Source organism: Equus asinus, chromosome 6 (assembly GCF_041296235.1).
Source record: "Equus asinus isolate D_3611 breed Donkey chromosome 6, EquAss-T2T_v2, whole genome shotgun sequence".
NCBI classification, from domain to species: Eukaryota; Metazoa; Chordata; class Mammalia; order Perissodactyla; family Equidae; genus Equus; species Equus asinus.
The window spans coordinates 42,271,663-42,295,024 of NC_091795.1; the positions used below are offsets into that span (position 1 = coordinate 42,271,663).

The 23,362-nt window shown below is 52.0% G+C and overlaps 1 long non-coding RNA gene across 1 annotated transcript in view; it reads right to left on the minus strand.

Moving 5' to 3' along the window:
- The window catches only part of LOC123286642 (uncharacterized), a 67,486-nt gene extending 45,394 nt beyond the window's left edge, over nt 1-22,092 (minus strand). The window contains exons 1-2 of the long non-coding RNA XR_011503937.1: nt 21,800-22,092; nt 6,567-6,745 (exon numbers count right to left, since the gene is read on the minus strand). This is a non-coding gene — a long non-coding RNA (uncharacterized lncRNA). The remainder of the gene's footprint in view (nt 1-6,566; nt 6,746-21,799) is intronic.
- Nucleotides 22,093-23,362: the final 1,270 nt, after the last annotated feature.

Consider the following 23,362-nt stretch of genomic DNA (forward strand, 5'->3'; position numbering starts at 1 on the left):
AGAGCCAGAGTCTGGAGGGGAGGAGCTGGAGGGACCTTGATGGCAATGGAGCCCAAGGCTCTGGAGAAGTCTGCAAACACACTGGGGACCAAGAGTGGCAGCTCTGCTGGCATCTTCTGGAAGTGCTAGTCTGATGGGGGAGGTGTAGCTGTGCTCTGAGGCAGATAGTAGAGGGTATCTCATTTCCCAAGCCAGCTGTTCCCGGCCCCATGCAACTTCCAATTCCAGGAGGACTGATGCTGAGGCCTCTTCTCCAAGAAGGCTCAGACCAGGACAGAAATGGATGTGAGAGACATGGAAAGTTCTGGAGTCCAGAGCCCTGAGGGATCTCTGAAGCAAGTGGGGCCTACCCAGGTGGGGGGCCTCAGAGAAAGCAGCCATGGCTCCTCCTTTTCTCAGGGCCCACCTAGAGCAGGATGCTCCAGGCCCCAGCAGGCCCTGGAGTCATCAGGGTCTCATGCAGAAATGAAGAGAACATCCCTGTCCCCACTACTGTGCTGTGGGTCCCAAAGCACCACTACCTCCGCCCGCAAATCCCACAATGTCCAGCAGTTTCACTCTCTGAAGGGTGTGATGCACACTCAGCATACTTTGCTTGCCCTCCCTTCAGCCTCCTTCCAGTTTGGGGGAATCCCCCTCCGGTGGGTCTTGTGGCAAGCAACATCCCACTCCTACTTCAGAAGGTGAGGGGTGCCAAATCCTCCCCTCACTGTCCCTGACAGTCAGGCACAGGGACTCTGCTATAGCTCAGTCAGGACCCCGCTGAAAGGAACCCCCCAGCCTTCCAAGGCTGTGGCTGTCAGGAGTTCTGCGATGGGGTGAGTGAAGGGGCTGGGCCATGCAGGCCTGGCACAGTCAACCCCGGGGTCCCTTCATTCCAGGAAGATGCTCCAAGAGCCCACCATCTGCCAGATGGTATGCTAGTTACTGTGGGTACCAGAGGGAATGAGACTCAGAAGCTGCCCCAGCAGCTGCTCACAATCAGGTGTGCTGAGAGAGAGGATGAAGGCCAGCAGGAAGCCTTGCCAATGGGGTACAGGGAAGGGCTGAGGCCTGGGAGGCAGAGTGGATGAGGAATTCCACGCAAGAACTCTGTGTATAAACAGCCAGGGTGAAAGGCGGGGAGGCTGTTTGAAGATGCGGAAGAAGGTCAGTGTGGCTGGTACTCAGAAGGAGAAAGGGAGAGACAGGAGATGCAGGACGAGGTTAGAGAAGGGAGTGGGAGCCAGAGCATGCCTCAGATTCCAAGTTAAGGGGATTCTTCCTGAGGCCAATAGGGAGCCATTGAAGAGTTTTAAGCAGGGGATAACCTGATCTATTCATATGTGAAAAGGATCCTTTGGCCACAGCCTGGAGAGCGGATGGCAGGGGGCCTAGACAGGATGTGGGCAGACCAGTTAGGAGGCACTTGCAGGTGACCAATGGTAGTAGCCTGAACTCAGGTGATAGAAAGAGGAGGTAGACAGAGGTGGGCAGTCCTGAGACATATTTAGGAAATAGAAACCACAAGACATAGTGAATATTTGGATGTGGGAAGGAGAGACAGAGAGAAGCAAAACATTTGTTTATTTGTTCATTCATTCATCAGCTATATAATGAGAGTCTAACACACGTGAAGTTCCTTGCTAAGTACTGGGGATACAGTAGTGAGCAAGACCACAAGGTCTCTGCTCTCAGGGGTTACATTCTGGTGGCTTAGGGGCAAAGTGAAACAAACATGTAACAAATACAGGATCATTTTAGGTAGTAATGAATGCTGTGAAGGTGATAAGCAAGGTAAACAACACAGAGTGGTTTGGGAAAGGGCCTGCCTTAGATAGGGCGTCCTTTGAAGTCATTTCCAGAGAACAGAATCAAAATGCAAAGGGTCAGAGCAGGGAACAGCTTGCAGTCTTTGAGGAACAGAAGGAAGACCAGTGTGACTGGGCTGTAGTGAGTGAGAAGAAAATTGGAGAAAATGAGACAGGATTAGGTGGCAGCCAGATCTTGTAGGCCACAGGAAGGCATTCCGGTTTTATTCTAGGTGAAATGGGGAGTCACCAGAGGGTTTTTAAGCAGGGGAGGGACATGATCTGATTTACGCTTTTTTAAAAGACCATTTTAGCTGCTTTCTGAAAAAGGGATGATGGCCATATCTGTTTGCTAGGGCTGCTGTAACAAAATACCACAAACTGAGCGGTTTAAACAACAGACATCTATTGCCTCACAATTCTGGCAGCTGGAAGTCCAAGATCAAGGTGTTGGGAGGGTTGGTTCCTTCTGAGGCTGTGACAGAGAATCTGTTCCAGGCCTCTCCCCCGCTTCTAGTGGTTTGCTGGCAATCGTTGGCTTTCCTTGGTTTGTAGAGCTACCGGCCCAAACCCTGCCTTCATCTTCACATGGCAGTCTTCCTTTGTGTGTGTCATTGCCCACCTTCCCCTTTTTATAAGGACACAAGTCGTACTGGATTAGGGCCCATCCCACCCTAATGACCTCTTCTTAACCTAATTAATTGCATCTGCAAAGACCCTACTTCCAAATAAGTTCACATTCTGAGGTACTAGGGAAAGAACTTCAACATATAAATTTTGAGGTGGGGACACTATTCAACTCTTAGCAACGGCCATTCACTTCTGTGCTTGGTTAAGTAAAATTTTATGCTAGAGATCTTAGATAGCTACACCATTGAGTGTCCAGTGAAGAACTAGTGGATGACGATGCTCTTTATTGAGGTGGTGACACTGAGGAGGAGCAAGTGTGGGAGGAAATGATGAGTTCAGCTTTGAACATGATAATCTTGAGGTGTCAGCAAAAGATGCAAGAGGAGTAGCTAGCAGGCAACTGGACATACGCTGTGGAGGACAGGAGAAGGGTCCAGGCTAGGGATGTTGATTTGGGAACCCTGAGCATCCCAGGCAGTAATTAAAGTCAGGGAAATAGGTGAACTCATTGGGAAACATGTAGAGGAAAAGGAAAACCAACCAGGAGCTGTGCCCTAAGGCCTGGACCAAGAAGAGTCCAAAGTAGATGGAGAAGAGGCAGCAAAGACAGGTAGAAAATTGAGAAATAGTGATGCCATGTGAGCCAGGGGAAGGTGGTTTCAAAAAGGAGCAAATTGACTTCTACTTTTGGTACTGGTGGACTAAGTTATCTGGATCAATCCTCCTACTGAAGACAACTGAAAGTGATGAGGGGTTTCTTTTAAAAACATAATCTTAAGAGCGTAGAAGAGCTTATGAGAAAGTTGGGATTTCCTGGAAAGGTAAGGGAACACCCCAATCCTGAAGGCATTTGCCAATCTGTAAGAAAAAGCTTCAAAGCCCAGCTGTGATTTTTCATACCTCTCATGAAGAAGGAGAAAGTTGGGAAAGCCCAGGGCCTTCCCAGGGTCGATAGAGCACCCCCACATTAAGCTGGAATTCTGAAGTACTGAATCCTTTGGGTAAGGGTGAACTGAAAGTAAAATGACCACTCACTTTCTCCTCCCCTGCCCCCCACTTGCCCCCCGTTCAAGTGTACACATGCACACACACACACACACACGTGCCTCCCAGGATTACGCAGAGGGTTGATGATGCAGAACAGATCTGGGGAGAAGAGATAGAACAGGAGGGAAGGAGGAAGGGAGGGAAGGAGGAAGGGAAAAGAAAGAGTGGACGAAAAAGCCATCACTAAGAAGTCATAAAACAAAGCCAGACCCTCCACTGGAATCAACAACCAAACTTGTATCACTGGGAGAGTTCAAGGAATTTCAAGCTGTGAAATTTTGTGTAATTGGCATCATACGTGTAGTCTGATTTTTTTTCACTAATATATTAGTTAAAAGCTAACACTTTTAATCCAATTAAATGTGTTTACAGAAGATATCAAAAACCTGAGGATATACCTACCAAACAAAAGCTGAAGTAGCTGTGTTAATTTCAGATGAAATGAACTTTGAGGTATTGCCAAAGATAAGGTGATCCACTCACAATCGTGAAAGATTTAGTTCATCAGAAAGGTATGACAAGTTTAAACTGTATGCACCTAATAACATAGCCTCGAAAGTGTGTAATGTAAAAATGATCAGAACTTGAAAAAAATTGACAAATCCACAATCACATTGGGAGACTTTAACACATTCTGTTAGTAACTGATACACCAAAAAGAAAAAAATCAGTAAGGATACAGAAATTTTGAAAAACAGGATTAACAAACTTTACCTAATGGACATATATAGAAAACAGCACTCAACGACTGCAAAAGATACATTTTTTCTTCAAACATACTTGGGTTCCAAAGAAAATCTCAACAAATATAAAAGAATGAAATCATAAAGAACACATTCTCTCATCCCAATGCAATTAAATGAGAAATTTGGGACAAAAAAAATAATGGAAAAATCCCCTTATGTTTGGAAATTAAGAAACACATTTATATATAACCCAAGTGTCAAAAAATAAATCATAAGGAAACTAGAAAATATTTTTGTGTCCAATAATGAAAATATAATATATGAAAGTTTGCTATTCAGTCAAAGCATAAAGATGAAAATTTACTCCCTTGATGTATTAGAAAAGGAAAGAGCTGAAAAACAATGAGCTCAGCATTGATTCCAATAGTGAGAAGAACACCAAAATAAACCCAAATATAATAAAAGGAAATATTACAAATAAGAAAATGATGAAATAGAAAACAGACATATAATAGAGAGGTTCAACAAAGCCAAAAATGGAGTCTTTGAAAGGACTAATAAAATCAACAAACCACTAGGGAATGAACAAGGGAAAAAGAGAGGGAGAGAAGGAAGGAGAGAAGACATGAATAACCAGTATCAGGGTGAGAAAGCCTTGCAGATGCAGTAAAGACTTAGAAAGATAAGAGAATGTTATAAAAAAAACTTTTATGCAAATAAAGTTGTATACTACTGAGAGGTCAAGTAAAATGAGAACTAAAATGACCTGTGGGGGCACCAACCATGGCGCCAGCCAGCTGACAGTCTGCCCTCCCTGCCAGATGTCCTCCCCACCCCAGCAAGGCCTCAGGGCCTCTGCCTTTCCAGGTGGAGCCTTTTGCCTTTCTAGCTGAGGGGCTGAAGGTCTCAGTGTACCTCAGACACAGACTCACATTAACTCAACTCAAACAAGCCAGAGCACAAACCAGATGCCAGTTTGTTCCTCTGTAGCAGGGACTGTCCCTTCTTAGTGCCTAGAGTGCACTCTCCACTCCAGGGCACCCTTTCCCAGGGTCAAGGTGGGGAACAGAATAGCAGGAGCCAGCCTGCCCAAGTTCAAATCCTAGCCCTACATTTTAAATTAAACTCTCTAAACTTAAATCTCCTCACTTACAAATTTGGGATAATAACAGATTATTGTGAAGATTTAATGAGTTAATATGCGTAAAGAGCTTAAAGCAACACCTGGCACACACTAAGCGCCCAATTAACGTTACTCCTAACAGCCGCTGCTACCTGAAAAGATGGATTCTTACTCAGAAGATTGCTTCATGAATGTGGGACTAGGAAAGGGATGTGGAACCGTTTGAAGGGAAATACTTTGCTCTGGGGAAGCCTAATAAAATATCCCAACTCCACAAGAGAGACCCCTCCCCATTTCCTGAGCCTCTCTTCCCTGAACACGGCTGGAAAGCAACAAACAGCTCTTGTTTCTTGAATCTTTTTAATCCTAATCTCACTATTCCAGTCCACCTGACCTCTTGTAAATGAGCTAAGCATCAATGAGCTAAGTTCACAGTTACTGTAGCGCTGAACTCAAAGGAGTTTCTTAGTGCCCTGGACCTCAATTTCACCTAAATTCCACAAACTCATCTACACAGCTGGGTTAATGTTCTGGTTATCTGTTGCTACGTAACAGACCACCTCAATCTTGATGGCTTCAAATAGGGATTGGCAGGGGGCCAGCCCTGTAGCCTAGAGGTTAAGTTCAGCACATACACTCTGCTTCGGTGGCCCGAGTTCACTTCCCAAGCACAGACCTGCACCACTCATGGGCAGCCATGCTGTGGCAGCAACCCATATACAAAGTAGAGGAAGACTGGCAACAGATGTTAGCTCGGGCTGAGTCTTCCATAGGAAAGAAAAAACAGGGGTCAAACTATGTTTGAAAAAAAGTGGGCAAACTATGGCCCACTTTGTGTTTTTGGACAGCCCACAAGCTTATAATAGGTTCTTATGTTTTTAAAGAGTTGGGAAAATAGCAGAAGAAGAATACTATTTCATGACATATGAAAATTACATGAAATTCAAATTTCAGTGTACATAAAGTTTTATTGACACACAGCCACACCCATTCATTTACATGTTGCCTGTGGCTGCTTTTGCAGAACAGGTCTAACAGAGTAGAGTAGTTGCAGTGGAGACCTAACAGCCCACGAAGCATAAAATATTTACTACCTTGTCCTTTAGAGAAGAAGTTTGCCAACCCCCAGGTTAAAACATCAACTGTCATTGATTTTGCTCACAAATCTGCAATTTGAGCAGCGCTCAGTGGGGACAGGTCATCTTTGCTCCTTCCCCCTAAAAGGGGTGGCTTGAGTCTGGAGTGACTCACCCTTGGGGATAGGAACTGTCTGAAGTCCTGCTCACTCACCTGTCTGGCGGTTGGTGGTGGCTGTCGGCTGGCACCTCAGTCGCAACTGTTGGTCGGGTCACCTATGTGTGACCTCTCCATGTGGCTGCTTGGCTTCCTCCCAGCATGGTGGCTGAGTTCCAAAAGCAAATATCCCAAAAGACAGGAAGTGGAAGCTGACAGTTTCTTAACACCTGGTCCTAGAAAATGGCACAATGTCACTTCCGCCATATTTTATTGGCCAAACTGTCACAGAGCCCAGATTCAAGGGGAGTGGACACAGACCCTACCTCTCATTGAAAAAAGTGTTAAAGAATTTGGTGGCCACGTTCTAAACCCACCACAGTTGTTGTGAGGATTTGGGGGTCCATAGCAAAGACTCAATAAAGAGTAGCTGTTATTATTACTGTTAATCAGCATCAGCATCACCATCATTTCTGATTATGCTTTAAGGAAGCCTGTGTTCATGGGAGCCTAGGAGGCATCCTGTCTCCTCCTCCTCTGAATCTGTAATTCAGATTACAACTGGTCTGGAGTAGAATGCAGACATCCCTAGTTTTTAGAAGCTCTTTGGGTGATTCCAATGTGCAGCCCGGGTTGAAGGCCTTGGAGCACGGGAGCAATTCTAGCGTTTGCTGTCAGCCCACATACAGTAAATGGACATATTTCTCTAGCCCTCTATGGGAAGACTTAGGGACAAGAATCTGGTTCACCCCTGAATTCCCTGCAGAGCCGAGGCCAGAGCCTGGAGTATAGCAGGGGCTCAAGTGATTGCCAGTGGGGTGACAGGCATCTGAGGGTCCCAGGATCCCAGCCCTCTAGTCGGGCCACCCTATTCCCTGCAAGCTTGTTCTGACACTGGGCTTGGGTTGGCTGAGAGCAGAGGCGCCTGGTCTTTTCCCAGCCTTCTAAGCCCCTTCCTTCCCCTGCTTCTCCTTCCAGAATGGGCAGTTTCTGGGTCAACACATTAAAAAAGGCATGAGCTCAGGGCAGAGAAATTGTCCAATTGCCCCTTTCCTTAGGCAGAGGAGCAGCGTGGAACGGGATTACTGGTTGCTTTAAGGGATGAGGAATGGATCTGGGTGGGATAAGGGTTGTCACCAGCTACGCTGAAGGCCCACACACAGCTTGTGCCAGCCGTGTCACATCTGTAGAGCCCTTGCCCTGGGCCACATTCCACACCAAAGCCTGGCCTCCAGATGCCAAGCTTCAGAGTCAGGGCCACCATCTGCCATGGTTCCCATAAGGCCCCCCAGACTGAAGCCATGTGCAGGAGTCCTGTCAGTGGGGAGCTGGGGCCTTCCAGTCGTGGGCACATGGCCCAGCAGATCTGTTGCCCCCACCCCAGACCTCGCCAAGTTTGGAACTCAGAGCTACTCACATCCAGACATTGTGTGTGTCTCCGTTGGAAGAGGGGCCAGGCAACCTTTCATCAGCTGGGGCTTGGTGAGGTCGCAGGCCTCACTGCAAGTCTCGTCCACATCAGTTACATTGAGGATAAACTGCTTCCCAGCCTCACTCAGCCCTGAGCACGGTCACATCAACGTGACCTCAGACTGACCACAACCGTGGCCACAGACCGACCCCGACACTGACTCGGACTGATTCCAGCCCTAGCCAAGACCAACCTCTGACACTGGCCACAAAACTGATCTTGTCCAAAGACTAACCCTGACCCTGGCTGCAAAACTGACCCTGACCCTGACCACAGACTGACTTCTGACCTCTGAATAGGGTTAGTGGACTGCACCACACCACAGCCTCACAGGCCCACAGGTGCACCAGTCTGGCCACACTTGAGGGACAGCCATGTGGGCCAGGAAGAGGAGCGTCTGTCCTGTGCAAACCCAGGGCTGCCTGCAGCAAGCAGGTCCTCAGTGACTGCCCCCTGGCAAGAGGGCTCAGAAGCACCTTCTGGAACACCTGAAAGGGCCAAGCAGTTGCCAAGCACAGCACCTTGCTTGGCTTCTGGACCCTTGCTCTGGAGTCCCCCATCAGGCAGGCCTTCTCCTTTTTGCTTACTCTAATCCTGCCACATCCAGTCCCATTTGCCTGAGAAGGCCAGTCTGACTGCTCCATTTAGGTTTTCAAAGATCTTTGACCCACGTCATCCTGACAGGATATGTCCTCTAAGAGGGTCATTGGGGAGCTTCTCTCCCTAACCTTCAAACCCAAAAATAGACACCGCCCCCCCCCCACCTTGCTTCCCCTAACAAAATTCAGGGGACACCAGTCTGGAATTGTTTAAATAAATTTTTCTATCTTCTTGCATACATCATTGCTGGGGAGAAGTCTGGTGTCAATTTGATTTGGGTTTCATTTTGTAGGTAATCTGTTTTCTGTCTTCTAATGAATCAGGAGGAGAGAGGGTCTGGGGCAGAAGGGGCAAGGAGAAGCTCATCCCTTGGGACATTGGGGGTGTGGACAATGGGGCAGGAGCCTGGTTGAGGGGCCTTGGTCATGCTATCTCCCCATTCTATCTGCTGCACCTATGCTCTAAGCACCACTTATACTTCTCCAGTATTCTTGAGTCTCGAGACCCTGAAAACCAGGGTGCTCTCCATACACACAGCCCCTATTCTTAGAGCTCTAGACCTCCCCTCTTTCATGGCAGGGGCCCATTCCCCATTCCTGCATGGCTGGCCAGGGGCATGCACATGTGAGTACCTGCTATGCAGGGTGTGTGTATTATGTACCTGCATGTGTGTCTGAACGTGCGTGTGTTTGTATGTGTGCTTGTGTATGTGTGTACACACACATGGATATAGATGAGGGAGTGTGTGTGAGGTGTCTAGAAGTGAGTGTGTGTGTTTGGTATGCACATGGGTGTGCATGGGTTACGTGGGTACTGTGAATGGGTTACATATAAGGAGTGTCGACATGTGGGCATTTGTGTATGTGTGCGTGTGTTCTTCCATCCCTGACTAGCAGTGTGCTCCTTAGGGGAGGCAGCCTGCGGTGTCCCCTCACCTGTATTTCCTGCACAGTCCTTGGACTGGATGTGGCAGGTTCAGATTCCCAGCAAAGCTTAAGGCTTGGATCCAGTAGGACAAGATGCAAAGCCTTCTAAGTCTGTGGCCAGTAGCCTTGACAGAGCCAGAAACTTGTCAGCAGTCAGGGTCCATGAATGGCCTGGAGGAACAAGGATACCAGGAGACTTTGGGGTGGCCTTGTGCCTCAAAGTTGTTACTCAACCACCAAGGCCAAGTTCATAGGGCAATTACTGGAGCACACACCATGCACAGCTAATACTGTCCTTCTATCCCAAGATCCTGCCCCTAGGCTGCAAGCCCTTCAGCATGCAAAGCACTAGTTCCTGCTTCCCCATCCCACTGCTCAGCCCCAGGCCCTCTTGTTCCACTCCACTCACCATACACACCCTTGCAGAGAACAAAAAGTGGGAGCCTGAGTGTCTTCCACCCCTAGGAAGTTCATGTTTTCCACAGCTGGGATTCTGAGCATGCCAGAGCAGGAAAACCAGGAAGTACCCTGAGAAAAGATCCTGCCCTCCTGGGTAAGACTTCAACTTCCGTCTCAGCCCTGCCCACCCTTGCAGCGAAATCTAAGGCTTCAGAAACTTCCCTGGGTTCTGCTGCACCCTGCAGCTGGGAGAGATTGTTACAGAGTGAACCGACTCCCTCTAACTGGCTCTCAGGGCCTGTGAGGAGTCTAGGATTCCAGCACACAGACTCACATGCTGATCCACAATACCCTTCCTGCCAGATAGAGGGAGAATCAGAAAGTGAGGCATCCTGGGAAGGCCACGAGGCATCCTGGGAGGCTGTGAGGCATCCTGGGAAAGACATGAGGCATCCTGGGAGGACATGAGGCATCCTGGGAAGGATATGAGGCATGCTGGGAGGCCATAAAGCATCCTGGGAGAAGTTTGTGATTTGGGTGAAGTCCCAGCTGAATTTCTTATTAGCTTAATGAACTTTGGCAAAGTTTTCTTTAGTTTATTTTACTTATATAAGATAATGACATGATTTAAAATGCAAACTAGACCACTCTTAAGAGTGAAAGGGGACCCTATTAGTAATTATACCCAGACAACAGGTATGGACCCCAACCATTCCAGGCAAACAGGGACATGTGATCACCCTATGTCATCTACAGTAGTGATGATGATGATGAAGGACTTCCAAAAGGGAAGGTCCCCTGATGGAGTTCCAGACGTTCCATTTTGGCCTTGAGCCAGGGGCTGAGGGTAAAGGGAGGGAGAAGGGGCCACAGGCAGTCCCTCCCCTTCCAGCCCCTCTGCCCCCAGCCTCCTGCCCTCTGCCAGCCCTGCTCCCCTCCACATGCCCAGACTCTCTGACTCTACAGCAGCGCTGATGCCTTTAGCAGTCGCCCGGGTTTATCTCCAGGGGAGTGCTAGGTTCAAAGATCAGGTAAATTTTCTGGCAGACGTGGGGCTGGTGGCCGACTGCCAGAGGTAGGAATGACCCTGCAAGCGAAGGGTCAGCTGGGTTATTTTGACTCCTCAGCATGGGGTGAGGAGGCCTCGGGAAAGAGAAATCTACAGTATGGAGGGAGAGAGACTCCCACCTCTGATGAGCTGGACTTGGCTTTGCCTTCCAGCTTGGAACAGGAGGGGCAGAAGGAGGAACCAGGGCAAGGAGCTGGAAAAAGAACGGGGAGAAGGAGCTGGGAAAAAATAAACCTGGAAAGGAACCTATTTTAGAAGTCATTCTTTTTGGTTCCAGCTCTCCCCCACCACACCCCAAAACCTAGGCGTTGGGCCACAGGGTGTGGTGACAAGGTGTGTGTGGTCAGTGACGGGAAACCTTTAGGCATCCAGGGCAGCTGGGGAAAGGCCAGGTGGGGAGGAGGTGGGCAGGGCATGGCAGAGGTCACCACAGCCAGTCCCCTATTTTGCCACCCTTAAGTGCCCCTAGATAGTGGCGCACATTGTATGTAGCAACGCAGAAGACACAAAGTTTCCCCCCGAAACACTTGCCCTTGTCAACTCAAGGCATCCTATATGTTCAATTCTACTCTTTTATTTTTTAAATGCTGATTGCAGCTCATGGCATTGTTTTCACAATTCACTATGGGTTATAGCCTGTGGTTCTGAAAATCACTGCTCCAGACTAATTTTCCCAAACCTTAATGAGCCTGCCTATAAATCACCTGGGAGCTTGCTAAATGCAGATTCCAGTTCATTAGGTCTGCCATGGGACCTGAGACTCTGCATTTCTACCAAGCTCCCAGGTGATACAATGCTGCTGGTCCTCAGACCTTGGAGTAAAAGGACCCAGACCACAACTTCCTGGACAGCACCAATTTCAGCAAAGACCTTGGGGATCATGCATGCAAGGTGTAAGGGGAAGATGAAAGGTCACCCCACTGAGGGCTGTCCACCACTCAGCCTCTAGGCAAGACTTCAGCTGAAATGCAGCATGGGCATGATGGCATCTGATGGCAAAGAGTTGCCCTCCAGGGTCCCAGCCTGCACTGCTGTGATCTGGGAGCCAAGCAAGGGTACAGCTGTCAGTCAGCATTAGCTGGGCCTCACAATAAAAAAAAAAAAAAGAAACTTGTAGGTGTGGGAACCAAGGTTGACAGTGTCACAAACAAATTACTCACTGGAGCTCTAGCATTAACTAGGAACAGCTCCCTGGTTAGTGTTCCATTCTTTGAGTGGAACAATAATCCTGACCTTGCCCATCGGTACTCAAGTTAGAAACAGCTAGGCAGCAATTGATTAGTGAGTATAGAACAGAACTCCAGAAAACACTAGCTCAGCAAGATCAACCAAAATGAGTTCCAAGGTCAAATGTGCTTGGGAAACACAGCATGTTATCTCCTCCAGGCCCACCTTGGAGCATCCTTGTTCACAGGGAAAGGCTGTGAGAAGATCTGCAATCAAGAACCCTGTTTAACTTGTTTTAACTCATCCTTTCCCAAACTTAGTCAACCATGGAACTCTTGTTTGTTTGTTTTGTAACCTATTACTACGGACTGAATTGTGTCCCTCCAAAATTCATGTGTTGCAGTTCTAAACCCCAGTGAGACAGTATTCGGAGATAAGGCCTTTAGGTAGACAATTAAGGCTAAATGAGGTGATAAGGGTGGGGCCCTGATCCAACAGGACCAACGTTCTTACAAGAAGAGGAAGAGATACCAGAGCTCTCTCTCTCTCCATGTGCTTGCACAGAGGAAAGGCATGTGAGGACACAGTCAAAAGGTGGCCATCTGCAAGCCAGGAAGAGAGGCCTCACCAGAGACCAACACTGACAGCATCTGGATCTTGGACTTCTAGACTCCAGAACTGTGAGCATATAAATTTGTGTTGTTGGTGGCATTCTGTATGGCAGCCCACACAGATTAATCCACCCATCTCTGACCACCCCCATGGAATCTTTAGGAATACAGGATTAGAACTGTGCGTTTCATACACTTGACCTTCTAGGAGATGTATAAGTTCATAGAGACAGGAGGGGGACTGTGATCCCCATTTTAGAGATTAGGAAACTCAAGTCCACAAGCATGAAGTGAGTAGCCCAGAGTCACACAGCTGGACATAACGGGGCCCAAGGAATTCAAACTCGGCTCTGATTGTATCAGAAGACAAGGCTCCCGCTGTCCAGAGGCCACAGTCTACCATGTATGATATTCTCACTCGTGATGAATAGGGGGCGCTCTCCCTGAGCACAAGACTATGCACCATAAGAAAAATTGGTGTTGATCAAAGAAGTTTTCCTGAAGAAGGTGGATTCTAGAAGGGGGCGCAGAATAGTCTTGTTGGAAGTAACCATGGATGAAATTAGTTGATGACAGGAACTTAAGTACTAGGCGGAGACCTAATCTCGACCCAGCTGGGCAGTAGGGAGCCACTGTAGTTTCTTGAGCAGCAGGAGCCATGACGTGTCTGTGTTGGTCTAGGTGTATGGGATGGCTGGGGAGGAGCCTGGATCTGCTAGGCCCCAGGTCTAGACCAGCAGCAGAGCGATCCTGCAGAGGCGAAACACAGAAGGCATGGAGGGACTAACTTTGTCATTCTGCCCCATGCCTGCCTCCGTGATCTTGCTGCCTGGAGTGAGGATGTAGGACTCTGGGGGCTGGTTGAATTTTCCAGGCCTTGACATTTAGATCTGGGCCTGGCAGCCAGCCCCTCCCAGCCTCCTGCTGGGGAAACTGACAATGTGGAGGGCGGATGGAAAAACTATTTAAGAGACTAACCACATGCCCTCGTGCACACGCACACACACATGGCTGGGATGGCTACTGGGCAAGGGGGATCTCTCTCTGCTCCTCTTCTTTGCTCCCCGCATGTAACTCCAGCTCAATGCTCTCATTTCCACGTATCCTCCCAGACCAAGTCCTTCAGCCCACACTTGTCATCCTATGAGAGGAAGGAGTGAGCCCTAAGGAAGGTTCCAGAGGGACTGGTTGGGGCACCAACCAGGGCACCAGCTGGCTCCCCAAAAGATGGTCGGTTGGCCCCCTCAGGACAATGACTCCAAGGTCTGGGGAGTCCTAGGTCTCTGCAAGGTGCCTGGGAGGACAGAAGAGTGCTAGGGGCAGGACATACCAGCATTCAGCCTCCTCACCATCACTTCCATGCAAACCAGACTTTAACCAGCTCAGTTCTGCTTTTACCTGCTTTGATCAATTGAGGTCCTCATACATTCGTTTAGTGAAAGGGATCTACTTCTTAAAAAACGAGCCTCCTAGGGGTTGGGCTTGGAGGTGGGGAACAGAGGTGCTGAGCAGCAGCTGATGCTTTTGTCCCACGAGGCAGGGGTCAGAACTGTGATAGAGGAAGCATGGGGAGGCTCTGCCACTCCATTTAAGGCTCAAGGCAGTTCTATGAGCTAAGGATGGTTTTCCCACTTTACACTACACAAACTGAGTCAGGAAGACACGAACTTGCCTGCCCCTGGCCACACAACCAGAATCTCCCATCTCCCCTGGGATGCTAGCAATTCCAGCACCTATTGGTTACTGGGAAGAGCCTTAAATAGAGCCACCTCTGTCCCACTCCAGGGAACACCACTCATGGTTTATTCTAGAGAGGCAGCAGGGTACGAGGACTGAGAACCCAGACCGCAGGGATTGGAATCCTGTCGCTACCAGCCTCTTACAACCTGTGTGAACCTGAGCTGTTCAAATGCCCTGTTAAACAGGGATAAATAATAGTGTCTATCTCATAGGGTTATTGTGAGATTAAGTGAGTTAATATTTGCAAAGTTCTTATGATGGTGCCTATCTCCTCATAAGCGTTTTTAAGTGAATGTTAAAGGAATTCACTTAATTCTGTGTGGCTGGTGCCCCCTGGAGTTGGTGCAAATCAGCAGACGAGGAAGGGAGATTGGTGCTGGGGCAAATCCGAGTTCCACCCTGGGCCATTTTCCACAACCTTGGACGTGACTCTCTTTCTGCCAATTGTTGAATGATGATGGAGCCTGGCAAATCCTACAGGAAAGCCTGCTGAGATCAAAGCCCAGCTTCCCGCTCCCAGCCTCCTTTCTGAGCTCTCTCCTCACATACCCCTCTTGGCCACTATAAAGGTGAACACTCTGTGCCCTAAGCGGTTCTCTCAAGGGGCCTGGGAGTGGCGCCTCCGCATGGTGAGGCCAAAGAGGACCAGAGACCTGGCTCCCCTCGCCATGGCACACAGGGGCATCGGACCCCTTATAACTCACATCCCAGCCTTCCCTGCAGGGGCCTCTCCTGTGGCCTCCCAGCCTCCCTTAGCTTCTCTCCTGGTCCTAGCTATTCGAGGCCACAGGGAGGGGCTGGAGTTTGGGGCCCCGGCTGAAAGCCTCGATGTCTTCCAGGTGTGGGGGAGGCCCAGCTGGATGGGCAGGTGCGGGGAGGGCCACCGCAGCTGCAGGGTGTCTGGAAGGCATTCGGGCAGCTAATGAGCGAGGGATCTAATTAAAACATTGGAGGAGGAATCTGGGCCCAAGCCGTGTGGAGCAGGAAGTGCAGGCCAGGGGCCTGCCTGGGCCTGGGTTAAGAGGGAAAAGTGCTGGAGAGGCAGGGGCCAAGAGGTGACACAACAATAGCCCCAACCCCACCCTTCCCAGCCCAGCCTCCTCCTCCAGGACCTAAAATCACTTGGATTCTGAAGTGACTGGGGGCTTTGACACCATACCACTTCTCTCGGCAGAGAGAACCAGCCCTGGGCTGAGGGCCGAGGACTGAGGATGGGGTTAGGGATGAAGACCAGGATGCAGCCCAGCTAAGTCCAAGGCGTTTTGGAGGACTGGAGATGAGCATTCAGGGTCGCACTGAAGAGAAAGCCAGGGAAGATCTGCCAACCTGCTACCACATGAAAGTGGGCATCCGAATGGAATGAAGCTGAGAACATCAGTCTCCACCATTGTTACCCCATCACCACCATCACACTGTCACTGTCAGCACTGTCACCACCACCACAAGCACCAACATCACTGTCACCATCACCCTCAACCCTCGAACACTGGTCATTGGCCCACAGTGCCCTTGAGAACTCCTGCCTCATTCCTTCCCCCTGGGCCCCGTGTCCAGCCTCCCATTTCTGGTCTAGCAGATTCCAGTTTCCTTGTCTTCAGTCCAACCTTAACGCATGCTCCCATCCCTCACCCTGCCCCTGCCAGTGCCCTGGATAGGGATCCTCAGACCCAAGAGGGGTTCCAGAGAGGGGCAGGGCAGTGTGGATCCCCAGTGTCTACACACTGGAGCTTCTGCTAGGACATACCAGCCCTAGACAGACATGGCTCTTGGCTCTGCCCTTCCTGAAGGTCTGTGTACCCCAAATCTGGATTTCCCTGTAGTCCGGACCAAAGAACGTCTTGTGGAGGAGATATTTCCAGATAATTGGCTCAGGACCCCAGTGGTCTGGGTGAGGCTCTGTCCAATCCCCTCCCGCACATAATCCCACCACTCCCCCACCCCTAGGCTGACGCTCTTCCTCCCTCACATCCCTGCCCCTCCCACCATCCCTTCCCATCTGCTCCCAATAACTCCAGCTAACATCTCCCAGCGTGCCTTTCACCTCCTGGTCCCTGCAGGAGGACTGAGGAGGCACGACACCCCCCTTCTGGTCCCTGACTCAGGGTGTTAACGAGGAACAGGTTTCCCGCCAGCTGTGGGCTGGGCCCCGAGACGGGAGTTTCCTCTCTCCTGCCTTCCCTTTATTCTTCAAATGGCCCAATTTCCCCAACAGATGCTGGGGGTTGAAAGGAGAGAGGCAGGTGGGGAAAGTGAAGGCTTCTTTCTGGAGTGGAGGTGACAGAGAGGGGAGGAGAAGGTGGGAGCCTGGTGAGGAGAGGGGACACTTCCTCAGGAGGTGCGAGGGGAGCGAATGAAGTGGCCGAGAGGAGCCACAGTCCAGAGGTGAGAGGGGAAGTCAAACAGAGGGCAGGCCTACATTCCGGGGATGGGGAGGGGGGTGGTCCTAGGGGAGAGTTGGACGCTGGGGTCCCCCCACCAGCCTGACCCTCAGTCTCAATTCCTTCCTCACCCCATCCTCCCCATCCCGCAAGCCCGGGGGGCAGGAGTCTCTCCCCCTGGAGCCTTCTGAGGGAGCCCTGGCCCTCCAGGAGGACTGAGTGCTCCGCTGGCCCAGAGTGGCCTGCAGGGCTCAGGGACACTCACTTGCCCAGGTCTATCTGTCTGCTTCCTGGAGGGCAGCATCAGTCTCATTTGTCTGCCCTCCTTGCACAAGCTCCTGTGCTCGGCACACACTCAAGACATTCTTGTTGGCCGAATGAAGAAACGAAGAACGAGTGAAGTGATGGCACTCATACAAACTGGCAGCCCAGGAGACAGCACGGAGCCCATGGGGTCTGCTTTCCCCTCCTTGGCTGTGCAGGCTTAGGCAGCTTCCTTGCTGTCTCTGGCTTCAGGGGGTTGGACTAGCTGAGCTGAGAGTGGAGGATGCTGCTGTCTCCCCAACCTGGTAGGATCTGAGGGCCTGTAGCTGAAGGTGCACGCAGGACCTGCTTTGCGAGGGTGGAGAAGGCAAACCCAGCTGTGGGAGCTGCAGAAGTTGGGGGGCTTCTGCGGGGAGTTGAGCTGAGCCCTGCAGGTGGCAAGCTAGGTGGAGGAGAAGGGGTAGAGCTACTCTCGCCCCCAGGGAGGCTGGCACGGGAGCCACCCAGCTTCAGGTGTGACCCGGGGCTCAGCCCTTGGTCTTGACTTCCAAGAAGGAGAAACTCCCCAAGAGCCTGGATTATTGTCGCAGGATGTATCAGTGCCTGAGACCACCCAGAAGTTCTCCTTGGACCTGACTGTGTTCCCTCCTGCTGCCCGGCCTGCCGTGGGCGCAAACTTAAATGGTCAGAAAGGAAAGAGACTGCGAGCCTGCTGCCCTGCTGCTCTTCTCTGCTCTCCCCATGGCCCAAAACGGCCTCTACGCACATCCCACCACTTAGCCTTTGTGGGCACACGAGGACTCGTGGGAACTAGGCATCTTGGCGCTCACTCTCTGTGAGATAACAGAAAATAAATATCCATCTCCTCCCCCAGTTCCTGCCACTCGGCTCCTGAAACCCTTGCAATTTCCTAAGTGATAAGAGCACTAGGAGCATCTTTTGTTCTATTGAGGTGACTCTGGGGGGGCTCCTGGATGGGGGCTGCTCACCAGACAGACCAAGCCATGATTACAAGCTTGGAATTTTCAGCCCACTGCCCGTTCTCCAGAGAGGAAAGAGGGGCTGGAAATGGAGCTAATAATGGATCATGTCTCACGAGGAAGCCTCCATGAAATCCCAGTAGTTTACAGGGTTTGGAGAGCTTCTGGGTGGGTGAACACATCCACGCACTGGGAGGGTGATGCACCCCGACTCCATGGGGACAAGATCCTGCACTCGGGACTCTCCCATACCTTGCCCTATGCATCGCTTCATCTGGCTGCTCATCCGTATCCTTTATCATTCCCTTTAGCAAACTGGTAAACTTAAGTGTTTCCCCGAGTTCTGTGAGCCATTCTAGCAAATTAATGTAACCTGAGGAGGGGACCACGGGAACCTCCAATTTATTGCCAAATTGGACAGAAGTTGTGGGTCGCCTGGGGACCTGCTACTTGAGATCGGCATCTGAAGTGGGGTGGGTGCAGTTCTGTGGGACTGAGCCCTCAACCTGTGGGATCTGGTGCTGTCTCCAGGTAGATAGTGTCAGGATTCAGTGTAACTGTAGGACACCCAGCTGGTGTTGCAGAGAATTGCTTGGTGTGAGGAAAAACCTCCACACATTTGGTGACCAGAAGCATCAGAAGTGACGTGTTTGGAGTGAGGAGTAAAGGAGACACACAGGAGAAATCCACGCAGGGAAGAGCTTGGTTTTTCCCTCCGCAGGGGGTAGACTGAACTGAATTTTTCTGATACACTCTCCAACATTCCCTGTGCGTGTGTGCATAACACCCAGCAGAGCCGGCTCTTGAGCATGGTGGGGGCCATGCTGGGGGGCTTGGTTAAGGGACACTGTGCTGAGAAGGCAGGCCTGGGTGGACCTCTGAGCTGAGGCACCCCTATTACCTCACTTGGGTGGACACAGTCATTCTGCAAAGGTAAAAACGTCTGTTCCCAGCCCATGCCCTGGTCCCCCAAGGCCCTCTCCCCACCGTCTCTCCGTCCTCCCTTCTCTCTTCCTCAACATCCCCCACCTCCTCCATTCCTGGCGGAGGGACTCCACTTGTCACTCTACTAGGAGGGTCCTCTGGGATCCCAGGGCCCCCACTACATACTCTGAGCCTCAGGCCCTGGGACAAACAACCCCCACGACCCCTACCACGTGTGAGGTCCAACCCATCCCCCAGGAATCACTGGGGAGAGACTTCACTGGGCAGAGAGCTGGTGGACTGGCTGAGACGGGCTCAGGGGAGGTAGGTTCCCTCAGGCTTGTCCACGGGCAGAGCAGCGCTGTGGACACAGCCCCTGATCACGATTTAATTAGCTCCTCAGAGGCCACACAGCGGATGCCCAGGATTCTGTGTGGTGGGAACCCCACGAGAAGCTTCCCCAAGGCCTGGCTGCCTCTGGCCTGGGGTGCCCTTGCCAGGCCAAAGGAAAATGCCAGCGTCCCACAGCCAGGCCCTTGATGAGGGGCCAGGTGGTGTCCAGGGCAGAGCACGGACCTCACACAGGGAGGACAGATTCCAGGGCTCACCTGCTCTGCCACTTGTCTCTGCCCATGAGCCTGTTAGCTCTTCACGGGGTGCAGGGAGCCCAACTCTGTGTGGAAAACCTCTCCTCAACTGCACTATTCCTGGGGGTCGATTTAAACTAGGAGCCTTGAGAGGGTGATGTGCACCCCCAAAGAAGTGGTGCTCTGGTGGGTAGACAGGGGCTTTCTCAGAGCTCCCATCAGTCCAAGCTCTCAGGTGGGTCACCTCCTCCAGGAAGTCCCCTCATGGGGCACTCCCTTCTGTGTTTGTGGTCCCTTGGCCCTCAAGCGTGAGCACAAAGCTACTGGCATCCACTTGCTTTCACTGGGGCTGGGGAGACAGTAGCCCTGAGCCCAGTCACCAGTCAACCTTCTTCTTCCCACGGTACCCCAGCAAGCACCCCTCACCCCCCCTACCCACAGGAAATTCAGTGGGTCCCAGGGGCTCAAGCAGGGGTTCTGGCCTTCTGGGGTTTGCCATGCTCCCAGCCTCCACGGCACTCTGCACCCAGCCCCCGGGCTGCAGGGCCCTGGCCCACGGGCTGCTCCGCAGGGAGGACGCTGATGTTCATGCTGTTCTGGGGCCGCCACCCTCAAAAGCATCCAAGATCTGCTCTGCTCCCTGGGGTCCTCAGAAAAGTCCTTCCAAGCCCCGCACAAGCCAGCCTACACCCCCGCAGCACCAGCACCACTGCCTTCCTCTCCTGTGTCTCCACTCCTCTCCTGACAGGGCCCACCCAGCCGGAAGCTCTTCCCCCTCGGCAGCTCCCACAGGAATCAGTGCCTTCCCAGGGGTCTCCCATGCCCTGCTCTTGGTCAGACGCCCCCATGCCCACCTGAATGCCCTGGAGTCTCAGCTGGGACCAACCCTGCTACCCACGTGCCTCTCTGGTCTTTGCCATCGGTTCTCAGGGTCTCCAAGGGCAGGATCTGTGTCTCCACCATTTGATCATGGACTTACTGAAGGCACAGGCTCTGCCTCTGCCATCAGACTATGTGCTCTCTGAGGCAGTGGCTGTGCCTTCTCCGTTGATCTTTGAGCTCTCTGAGCTTGGGGGCTGGAGATCTGAGGCTCCCTGAGAGGATTGTTTCTCCCACATCGGAGAAACAGGGGCAAAGACCACATCTCCCCCTTGTACAGTTTGTATTCTAGGGCCTGCCATGCCTCTTCCTCCCTTCTCTGGGCTCCCTACGGGAGAGATGTGCCTCTCCCATCAGACCTGTGTCTTCGCCGTCAGACTAGTAGCTCCTAACGGAGCACGCCGGGCTGCATAATTCACAGGGCACAGTACCAAATTTAGAAGCTGGGCCTCTTTTTCAAAATTATTAACAATTTCAAGGTGGTGACAGAAGAGCAGTAAACCAAGCGCAGGTCCCTTCTCAACACAGGGCCCCATGCACAGCTCATATGCCCATGGAGCTGGCCCTGTAAGGGAGGGACTATACCTCCTCGGCTGACAAAGTGGAAGGTAAGGAGCTGAGAGGCCAGATGGGAGCAAAGCCAAAGGGAATGGGAAGAGGCCTGGAGGTGAGCAGGGCAGGCCCCAGGTCTGGAGGAGGGACAGACAGGGTCACCTCCAGGAACAATGGGGCATTCAGGAGCAGCCAGGCTCCTCAGCGGCCCCGACGCCAGGCTCCACCCTGCAGTTCGTGTTCCACTCGCCGAGCAGGCTCTGGCAAGGGCTCAAGTAGGAGAAAGTTGAGGCTGCGGAGGTGGCCGCGGTGGAAACATCTATTTTTACCCTGGCGGGCGGGGAGGCAGGTCAGCGGTGGCTTTGAGTGAGTCCCAGAGCAGCCACCACAAGGGCCAGTGAAGGCCTGGGACAGCTGTGAGGGAGTGGTGGGGGGGTGACAGCCCCAGGCAGCAGAGGGCCACCCAGGCAGCCCACCAAGCAATGCCAGGTCAGGCCCTCCTCCAGCCAAGGAGCAAGAGAGCCTCCCTGGAACAGGGCCTCCCATCCCCGGCTCTGCTCTCCCATGCTCACTCCTGTCCCTGCCGTGTGACGAGGTTGCCCCAGAACAGAGCCCCGCCCCTAGCCCCCACACCCATTCCTGGTTAAGGACCACCACCCACCTCTCCTAGGTCCCTGAGGATGCTCTGGGCCATCAAAGTCGAGGAGGGTAGAGGGAGGAAGAGAAGGTCTCAGTTAACTTACCCTGACAAAGGAGACCTGCTCAGTCATCCTCAGCCGGAGTGGAGGGTGGGTTGGCCTTTAAATAAGAAGCCAAGAGAGGTGGTTGCTGAAGCCAGCAAGTGAAGCACTGGTAGGGGAATTTGGACTCTGTTCCAGCCTGGCACCCTGCTTGGGTGGCTCCTACCCAGCCCCTGGGTGAGGCCAGCTAGTGCCCACCCCTGCCTCCAGCAGCCACCACATGAGGTCCTCCACCTGTCCTCCCTGAGAGATGGACACTGTGTGCTGAGATGTTTACGTTCCTTAAACCCAACCATGCTCGTCCAGATAATTTGTGGCTCCCCCTGAGTAATGAAAACTCAGACGCCTTCTTGTGCACGGCCAGGCTGGGCTTCCGGCCACAAACCCCGGATCTACTTCTGACTCCTGGATTCCTCTGGGCCCCTGCCAGCATGGGGGAGGAGTAGGGACACCCCCACCCACTCACCTCTGCCTGCCCTGCTGGGCTGCCCCGAGGAAGGCAGGCAACCAGCCCCTCGGGCAGCCTGCCGAGACTGAGCCAGAGGAAGGTGCGGTTCCCTGCCCAGGGGAGATGCCAACGGGGTGAGGGATGCCATGCACAGCCCCCTGGAGCCATGCACTCCCACTCTGGGCAGGCTCCTTCTTCATTTAAGGACAGTCCCCAATCCTCAGGACCTTCAGTGCTATCACGCAAAGGCCACCTGCCCCACTCCTCGCCTCTTTCCTGACCTATCACCTCCTCGGCAACAAAGCAAACACTTCTATAGAGTTCTAAGCACTTGGCATTGATTAACTGGTTTAATCCCAGACCCAATTTCTTCCTTCTTCCTCCCTGTCACCCCTTCAAGGTGGGAAGGTTGGGGCCAGAGGTCCTGGGAGCAGGAGCTGCCCTGGAGCCTGGGAAAGGTTTGGAGAGGAGAGAGCTGAAGAGGACACACACAGTGCCATATCCACACATGACACTCTTTGTGTCCTACACAGCCCTGGGGATGAGTGCCATCTACATCATTGCCTTACCGATGAGGCCTTTAGAGGTGTGCAGTGCACAACCTGTACAGCCTTCTGAGGCAGCCCTGCCAGCTTCTGAGGAATAAGGCACAGATCTGGACTCCCACAGGGGCATCGCTCATTCTTGGTAGGTCTTCTGAGCAGCCCTGAGGCCATCCCCTAACAAGTCCTGCCTGTTGTATGGGGACTAGCAGATTCAGGTCTAGCTCATAAACCACAGAGGTCTGAGTGTAGACAGCAGATGGGAGGAAAGAAGGGCCTGGCCCCAGCCTCCAGCTGGAGGAGGAGGGGGAAAGGGGCTGTAGACAAATGGTTTTTACACTTTGAGTTAATGAGGGTCAGGCAGGGGCACCCACTGGCAGGAGGGGATAAATGAGAGGAAAAGTGTGGGGGTGGGGCAGGAGGAGGAGGGGAGAGTGTGCCAAATAAGGGAGGTGAGCAGAACACTTACACAGTCATAAAAACCTCCTACAGGCACACTCTCACACAAAGAGCAGGACAGCCCTACACCAGCTTCCTGAGCCCCGCTGTGTGCCAGGCCTGGCACTGGCGGCCATG